Below are 9,865 nucleotides of genomic sequence, written 5' to 3'. Positions count from 1 at the left end.
TATAAATGTATGGTGGAATTTAGGAGAATTAAAAGGGAACTTGCATAACAAAGAGCCAAAGACACACTCAAACTAAGAGCAAATTCTTGAAGAAGAAATTTAGCTATGAGACAGTCTGATTTTAGTCAATGATACCTAAGCAGATGCTTATGTATTTTACTGCATAGGGATGCACTTAAGTGTATACATAAAGTGCTTTGCTTAAAGCTTAAAATTGATTAAAGGGAATAGTTTTTTACATAACTAACTTGTGGAGCTCATTGTCCCAAGATATCACTGAATCAAAGAGCTTGGTAGGATTCAACAAAGTGTTAGACACACAAGAATAATAAAGAAATCATCTGATGTTACACTAGCTAGATGAATTTAAGAGTCCTTATGTTTTATGGTATAATAAACCAACCACTAAGTGCCTGGTGGCTAGGCTTTAGCATCGTTTGGGGATAGGGTCAAGGTCAGGTCTACAACACAGAACAGAGACTGTGTCAGGGAACAATTGTGTTGTAACTAGGTCCCCTGAGGCAGTTGCATAGATGGCCTCTAATAGAGTTTCTAGCTGAAAAGAAGCTGCGGTTCTGTTTTCTACTCTCCCCTTCCCTGCCCTGCACCAGTCTATCTGTACAACACAGTTTATATTTTTAAACAGTAATAGCAAATAAACACTGTCTGTCTTTTAAAAACCCTCCAAGATCAATTTGCAAAGTCTGTGCCCTGAGGGACATGCAGGCATGGTTAGCTACAGTGAAGTCAGCAGAAAAAGTGTGACAAACTTACAAAAATGATAGGAATTCATATTGTGGGCTCTGCAGAGAGAGATCTGAGTCTCTATGAATGTCTCCAGGGAGGAAAAAAATCCAACACCCTCTGCAGGATTCAGCAAACCACATAATGGGAATCCAGCATTTCATAGCTGATGGCATTGTGGACCACCACTTTCATCAGCAAAAGAATCAAACAGTTTAACTGTCTAAATAGTGGAAAGATACCATGTATGGTTAGTGTATTAAAAGGTCAGGCTTATGTATGACAGTGTCTTCGTTATTTGGCATCTCCAAGTTTCACTGTATTGCAGTACGAGAGACTATAGTACGCGTCCAGTGCATAAAATACATTCACGTACTGCAGCACTTCATGCAAACCTCAAGAGAATGCTTTGCAAAAGAGGGATCTGGTCTAAATATAATGCAATATTGCTCCGCTTTGGGACAGTGTTAAATGAATGCAATGGATAGGGTGCCTGAATTAGAGGGCAGCTTGGGCTGACCAATAAAACTTTGGTTTCTCTACTGTCCAATTTCCTAATGTTACATCCTAATATTGCTAGAACTAACCCAGTGTTTTTGGATTAGCGGAGTGTCATGTAGTGGCTATCAAGGTGGCACTGTTCATGTCAGGGAAGGGACATCCCTCAACCTTCAAACCTGCCAGCTTGTGACACAAGCCACCCAAAATGTGTAACAATTGACTGAAATGTGGAACACATTTGCTTCCTCTATTTTTGCTCATTTGTTTCTCCTTGTCCTCCCCTCCTTACTCCTCCCCTTGTTTTCTCCCTGTGCTCTTACCCCCTCACTTGCAGACTTCTGAACAACTGTGAAACACAGCTCTGGACTCCCTCAAGCTGAAGATGGTGTCTGCAGCTGGGGCGTCCAGCTGGCAATAGTAATGGGGGTGTGCCACCCACACACTCCTCCTCTTCTGCTCCCTCTTTGTGCCCAGAGCAGCACAGGTCCTGAAACCTGTCTCAGAAGGCAGGAACAGGCAGCAACGTTCAGCTCCAAAGCACGATGTGTCATGAAACCTCATATAGTTGAGAGGTCTGGTGGGGGATGAAGGGAGCAGGTGGGTAATGCAGCACGTGGTTAGGGCGAGGCAGCCGAGGTGATTTGGGATGCAGACAGGCCATAATTAAAGTGGCTTTTACAACATCTCTCTCCATCCCTGTTATCTATTCTGTGTTATCTATACCAGGTGCCTTTTAGTTATTGCTAGGGTGCACATTGCCATAGTACCAGTATACCAGGTACAGGGATTGAGGTACACATAAAAATGCCTTCAACAGCCTCAATAGCAGCCTAGGAACATCATCTCGCATCTTTTTTTATCATGGTCTGCTGTTGTCCTTTTGTTTCTGTTGTAATTCCTGATCTCCAGTTTTTCCAGGGGAATACCCCCAAAATCAGGCAGCATGGTAGGGAAGGGGGAAAGCTACAATACTGAGGCAGTGGGAGATGGTTAAGGGGGAACACAGCACATGATTGGAGGAGGAGGAGGAGAAGGAGGAGGAGGAAAAGCAGACTGGGAGGGGAAGGAGAAGATTATGAACATAAAAAAGGCCACACTGGGTCAGACCAAAGGTCCATCCAGCCCAGTATCCTGTCTGCTGACAGTGGCCAATGCCAGGTGCCCCAGAGGGAGTGAACCTAACAGGTAAGGATCAAGTGATCTCTCTCCTGTCATCCATCTCCACCCTCTCACAAACAAAGGCTAGGGACACCATTCCTTACCCGGCTAACAGCCATTAATGGACTTAACCTCCATGAATTTATCTAGTTCTCTTTTAAACCCTGTTATAGTTCTAGCCTTCACAACCTCCTCAGGCAAGGAGTTCCACAGGTTGACTGTGCGTTGTGTGAAGAAGAGCTTCCTTTTATTTGTTTTAAACCTGCTGCCCATTAATTCCATTTGGTGGCCCCTAGATTCAGAACATGGAGAACATTTCTGTGTCTGTTTTTCCATTGTGAGTACTCTAGCAGTAGTACATCCAAGCTTTAGGGAGAAGAACGTGGGGTCTGTGACACAGAGCCTTGAAGGTGTGTCTTTAACGATAAGGATGAGCAATGAGGTGAAGACAAGGAGACCTTGGGTTCCCTTTGACAGTTGATCGGGACTATGGTTGAGTAAACATCCTCTGTATCTCAGTGAGGTCATACCAGCCGAAGAGATATAGACACCCACTAGCACTAGATTGCAGCTCACTGCCTTTCAGGGTAATCTCCCGTAACCATTGATACTAAGGTAAAAGCCCCGTTATAAAATTCTTCGTAGGGACCCAAAATATCCTATATTTTTCCAACAGAAATGTAAGTGCAGCAGTTGCACACTCCCAGTCCATCCCACTTTAAACAATCCCCAATGCAAAGTAGCAGTTTACAATTTCTAATATTGGACACAACAGCTAGAGTCGATAAATACTCCCATGCCCGCATTGTGAGTAGTAAATCCATGCATCTTCTTGGCAACATCACATCACAGATTTTAAAGAAGGATATAAGGCAAAAATATCTGCTATGTTCAAGACGTAAGACAATTAATCAGAGAGCAAAAAGCAGAGTTCCTTCCTGAGAGCGATTTGCCTGTATACCTATCAGTCAGTTTAGTAAAGGTTAGTAATATGCAAATGAGATTTTGCTCAGTGTCGCTCCTTGAATTCTTCACAGAGAAGATAGGACAATCTGAACCATCCTAAACCTAGTCTTTTTATTATTATTATTTTACACCAATGATGAATTATTATGCAACTTCAAAGCAACTTCTTCTGGAATTGTTTAATAATGGTCTGACCACAGGAGTGCGGGCAAGAGACGGATTTTGTTCTCTGGACCTCACTAACATGACATGGATCAAGGTTCAAAAAATTATACACCTGTCACACAGTACGAGGTGGTATCCGCTCACACTTGCAACTCTTCTGGGTAACAGCTTGATATTGCACAAAAATATCACAACATGGTTCTTCCCTTAGAAAATGAAAGTGGAGTATTGTAATAAGCAGCCAGTGTGTGATATTGCACCTTATGGGATTTCCAGCCTCCAGATATAATTATGTCTAATTTATCCACAGCTGAGTCACCTGCACTGAGCATTCTAGTCTGCCAGAATTTGTATGTAATATGCTGTAACTCGTTGCTAACATGTCTGAGTACTGTATGTTGTTTTCATTCTGGCCTCTTTGTCAGTTATTACGAAAAAAAATCACATACTTTAAAAGGAAAGGGGGGGGGAAGACTTTTAAGTACTGTACAGGAAAACAGCTGGTTATACATGGAAAAAACCTTATCAATGAAATTCTATGTTTTAGGAAACTTCATCTGGAGGACAGATTTTTAATTTTTGTTTTTGCAGGCATTCCTATTACAGGATTTGCCAATATCTTTTTATAAACTTGAACACTATATATTTGTTATTGAAATCCATAGAATATATAATTTATGGCATTCTTGAGCTCTTGTCCACAAAGCCAATAGGCTGTTTAAATTTATGAAAGAGCGCTGAAACCACAGATTATCTTCTTTTTAAACTTACAATAAAGTAAGTATTATACAATCTACAGGGTCTAATTTCCCATCTTTGTATGGGTGTCAGTCCTGCTCATGCAAATGGGAGAATGACTGCTCATCTTGGGCACAGTCCTTGTAGTTATTACAATCACTTAGCTCTTTAAGAGTGACCAGTGAATACTTCAAAGCATAAAAATGCAATTCGAAAAGATACTGAGTTTTGTATATGAGCTTTTGCTTTTTATTTTCTTTTGGAGATATTAATGTTTCTTTCTACAAAGTCTGGATTTGTTGTTATATATGTCTTATGGGTTGTTTTGTGGCAACACTGTCAGTGATAACATCAAAGGTACTAGCATAACCCATCATAGGACAATGTGTCTTTTGTCCTATTCTACAACCTCCTGCAGTTACCAGCTCAGTGGATTTGTTCTTTTAGCTCAAGTGAAAGTCTCATGCTTTCAAACCTGAAGGTCCTGGGTTCAAACCCTGCAGACCACCTAAGCAGGGGATCATTACAAAAGTGGCACTTCAAGTGGGGCTTGAATTTTGGTAGACATTAGTTACTCTGAACAAATATCCCAGGCAGGGGAAGTATGTAATTCACATTGGGTGAATGTGTCTTTGTTTCCCTCTAGTGGCTGGTTCACATAAGAGCCTAATAAAGGTACCTGCTTTAGCTCACATAATAAAGGCTCATGCTTTTAGTTCAAATGGTCCTGATGACCCAATGAGGGAGTTGTTAAACTGACACAGAGAAAAAGGGTGATCCAGTGGTTAGAGTGCTGGACTGAGATGCTGAACACCTGGGCTATCTTCCCTGCTAGGTCACAGATTTTTGTCACTTAGTCTCTCAGTTCCCCATTTGTAAAATAGGGTGTTACTACTTGCCTACCTCACAGGGGTAGTGTGAGGATGAATACAGTAAAAATTGTGAGACATTCATATACTATGGTGATCAGGAACATATAAGTACTTAAAAGAGATACTAGGAAACTAGGTTATTAGTTAATTGGGGTTCATTCTTTGGATTGGATGGATGTAATGAACTAATAGGTTACTTATGTCTCTGTGTTCTATGATCCTACATTTCTCTGAATGCATAAGGTCAGTCTCCAATTAGCTGTTTTTCCCTTGTATCATGCATGAGCAAACAGCGAAACTGCGAGTTTCTGGATGGTAATTCCAGCCCTTTAGCTTCCCAGCTATCCTCCAGCTCTCAGGTAATGGGCCACTGTCTCTCATTTACGGTGCTTGAAGCCTTATCACTCATTTACAATGTTTATACATTAGTTTTTCTTTCAGCATGTTGAGAATGACTAATAAAGTGGGGAAGCCTAAGAAGGAGAACACACTGGTCCTGTGAGGAGGTAGGGCAACATCAACCCCAAATAACTAACCAGGTTTCTCAGCTCTGCAGCAATTCTTGTTACAACTGGGTTTTTCGTGGCGGTCGCCTAATCTCATATGGATCCGAGCTGGCCCAGGCTGAGTGTGGAAGTGAAGCAAGAACAGTATGAAATGGTACAGCATGATCCCTTCCGCTGTCCAATACAAGTGTCCCGTCCTTTCTGCTGCTCTGCTAAAAGCACATTTTTTGTACTTGTGCTTTTTAAACTAGGATTTGGGTAGGTTGTCTTTCATTAGTCCCCAGTCTTCCCACATGGAGTAAAAGCTTGTCAAATGTAATTGTAAAAAAACTACCGCGGTTTGTTGTATGACTATAGAAAAGCTTCAACTAGCCAACTTCTTTTTCCTCTTGTTCTAGAACTTTAAAATGGCTAGACAGACCTACGCCTTTGACAGATCTTCAAGCTCAGCCAAGGGTTAGTCAGAAATAAGTTAACCGCGCCCCCCCCCCCCCACACACATACTAATACTCATTAGTAAAAATAAAATCAATGCATTAAATGCTGTTTATTCTGTAGCACTTCAGTATCCTGGCTCATTCTCTATGGCCCAGCATGGAGTTTATATGGGTTAAAAGAACAGCTAGAATCTACAATCCCCTTTTCTCTGACTGGTGGAGGATAAGCGGATTCATTCCCCAGCTTTTACGACATCGCTACAAATACAGGACCTATGAAAATGATGCCTCTGAACCTTTTTTTTTGGATCCTCTGAGTATAATCAGCTCAATAAAATATCTCCCTTTCCTTTTTGTTATCGGATAACTAACGCAGGATGTCTGAGAAACAATTTAGTAGTATGTGTTCATTTCACACTTTCACATACTTGTCATACAATTGCTCCTTTAATACCAAGAGGGCGAACGGTAATTATGGCTACCGGTCAGGGCAATATGTGAAATGGTCACATCGAACTTTGTATAAAATCAATCTTATTGTGAACGTTCTGATCGTTGACATTTCTGACGGTGCTTTTGCAAAGAACTTGGGCAACTACATTCTGCATGCTCATGTTCCCACTGTAATTTCAACTGGACACAGATGTCTACGCTTCCTTTTTTATGAATAATTCTGAGCCAAAGTGACCATCTAGGCAGGGTGGGTGAGCCTATGCATGTGAGATCAGCCCTTGAAGTTCTTTTCCACAACCCACCATGACTCGCCACCAGATGTCAGGGGAAAGCTCATCCTGACTCTGCTTATGTGTGACAGGGAAATGTGTACTAGTGGCCACTGACTCCAGTGGCTACTGACCTCTGTCACGTGACCTTTTAAGGTAAACAAGGTCATGACATCCAGGGCAGTCTCTAACTCTTGTCATTATTATTCATTTATTAGTTCTCTTGTGGTAGCACCTAAGGACCCCAATCAGGGATCAGTGTCTCAAAGTACCAGGGAGTGTACACACAAACACAATCCCTGCCCCAGAGAGCTCAGTAGAGAAGACTGTTTTTTTATGTGTGGCACCTTTGTTGCAATAACCAGCTGCTGAATCACACACATCATCTGTCCCCTGCCCATTAATCCATCCCCCAGGATATTATTCCAACCTGAGTGCAATGTCAAACAGCTGCCATTTTAAACTTAACCTGCCTCCAACACAGAGCTCTTTCTATCCCCTCAACAGGGGAACCGCCCTCCTCCCACTCACTCCCCACTAAGAAATTACACAGGCCTGGCCCACGGTGCAGTGGTATATTCAGTCCAGGACCCAAAACATAATTAAAATTCCAATATGTTGCCACCCTGCAGAGTTAGAAATGGCAGCTTGATATGCTTAAAAATGGAAGACTCCCAGTGGGAGGGACAGTACTTGCTCGGTCCCTGGAAGCCGTTCACAAGCCATTTTATGTATAGAAAAGCTCTTGTATGTCACTTTTAGAGGTGTTTTATTTAATTGGTTATTGTTTTTCTTCCCTGTAGCTTTGGGCTACCGCTAACTAAGGCAACTGACTTTACAGGCAGAGATATATTTAAAAAATCAAATAAATATTTAACTCTCCAAAGGTAGATTGTTGGTAACCTGTGGCACATGCAGAATAAGTGTTTGTTTGGCATAAAGATTTTATCAGCACATGACTTGTGTAAATTGCATTTGGGTTCACTACTAAGGGGCCATGCGATAACGCCAAACTGACACTGATAAAACTGCACCCTATTAGCTTGCACTTACTTAATTTTAATTTTATTTAGTGATTTTATATATATGTGTCTGTTTGTGTGTTTATATATACATTATATATACAAAACAAATGTACATATATGGAGAGAGAAAGAGGGAGAGCAAGATTCTAGATAAAAATCTAAACCCAATTGTATATTTCCACTAATTTACATTGGCCTTGGGCAAATATGAGCAGTGTTTTCTTCACTTCCACGGGCCTGATTTTCCTAAGCTTTTACCCAGTGTTATCCCTTAAACTGCTGATTATATAAAGCTATTTCAAGATGTTATTTGCTACATATTAAATAATAATTTGTTGTTGCCAATGAGATACAAAAATGTATATACTGCACCTGACTTGTCCAGCTGTGAACTGAAATTGGGAACTGGGCACTAGCCAGATAGAGGAAATAGAACACTTTATAATGTAAGACTCAGGATAGGGGTAAGCATTTTCTAAAAGCTGCACGTTTTTAAGTCTGTTTCAACCAGTGCTTTAGAAAAAATTCATTTACAAACTTTTGAACAAGTTGATTCTCCCTTTTGCAGGTCAACACAAACATTTCCAGCTGTGATGGGGAAGGATTTATAAAAATCAAATGATGTGAAAAATCTAAATCTTACCCCTGTGACTCTATTGGAGAAGTTGTGTCATTTGCTATGAGGCTTAGCATGCCCTCAATCAACTACCCCCCTTTATCAAGACACTATGATGAACATGTCCCTTAATCCCATTTAGTCACCACTGATGTGACTAACAGCAGGATCACTGGCAAATCCACCTGCTATTATTTTTATCTTATTGAAGGCACTGCATCACAGGACATAATCAAAATGGCTCCTATGCACTGTGAAGGCCAAGAAGGTTTTGCCAACACTCATGTCTAAACTAAATATGGATTAAATTGCACCCTGCTAGCATAAAGTGTGCATTGTATAGCTTTGTTATGCAGTACACAACCCCTGCACTCTCTCAGATAAAGCAGCTGACATAAGCTTCAATAAAGGGTCTTTGTTTTGTCTTAAAAAACAAACAAACCAGCATCTGAAATGGAATGTGCTGCAGGTAGTAAACTAAACTTCAGTCTCCAAAGTCAGAGAGAGAGAGAGAAAAAAGATTAATTTAATGCACGGGGATTGTTGCTTGGAAGAACTTCATAGGAATGCAAACCTAAGGCCCTCAAAGAGTCCATAACAAAGGGGAAATTTGTCTATCTCAAAGTCTTGCTAAAATGATTAGGATCAGATTAATAACCTGGTTTACCTTGCAGAAAAGAAATGGACATCGTTCTGCTTAAAAGCAACACAAGGAAGGAAAAGCGTTTGGCTTTGTACTTTGGGTTTTGATGAGATTATTTTAGGTGGCTATCATAGCATCACTCATGACGTGTGTCTGTTGTATTTGTGTTTGGGACTTGGTATGATCAAATAACTATGAAGTCTTTTACACTCAGATATTTTATCATGTTTTGGGGATTTACTTCATTTTTACCTGCAAAAAGACAATCTAAATACCTGCAAGAAAGCTGCTTCTTTTTTTTCTTTTTCTGGAGGAGGGTCTCTATTTTATCCTAGAACTGGTTAAAACAAACAAACAACTGCCACTGAGGCATCCAGCTTGCAAAAGCAAAACTATCTTGTCACCTTAAACTAAAATGTTCAAAAGCAAGCTAACATAACTAATTAACTAAACAATGTGGCATGTGCTGCTTTGCGAACTTAAAAGCTTCAGGTGACCTTTCAGTCCCCTCAACCCTGACCTTAGAAATACCCATATCTTTTAAATAGCCTTTTTAATCTGGCTTTTAAAAGAGCAGTACTCTGATGTCAGTTCTGATGAAAGCACTGTATGCACACACTGAAGGAGACTTCTAGGCTCCTAGGGATGTAACTGTTCATCCGAAGGTGGCTGACTGTTTATAGTTCATAGTCATGCATAAATGATCTGTTTGTTTTAATATCTATATTTTCAGACACTAAAGGTTAGCCAACCTCACCTAAGTTATGATCTT

Source organism: Natator depressus, chromosome 1 (genome assembly GCF_965152275.1).
Source record: "Natator depressus isolate rNatDep1 chromosome 1, rNatDep2.hap1, whole genome shotgun sequence".
Lineage (NCBI taxonomy): Eukaryota > Metazoa > Chordata > Testudines > Cheloniidae > Natator > Natator depressus.
This window is presented reverse-complemented; position numbering follows the sequence as displayed.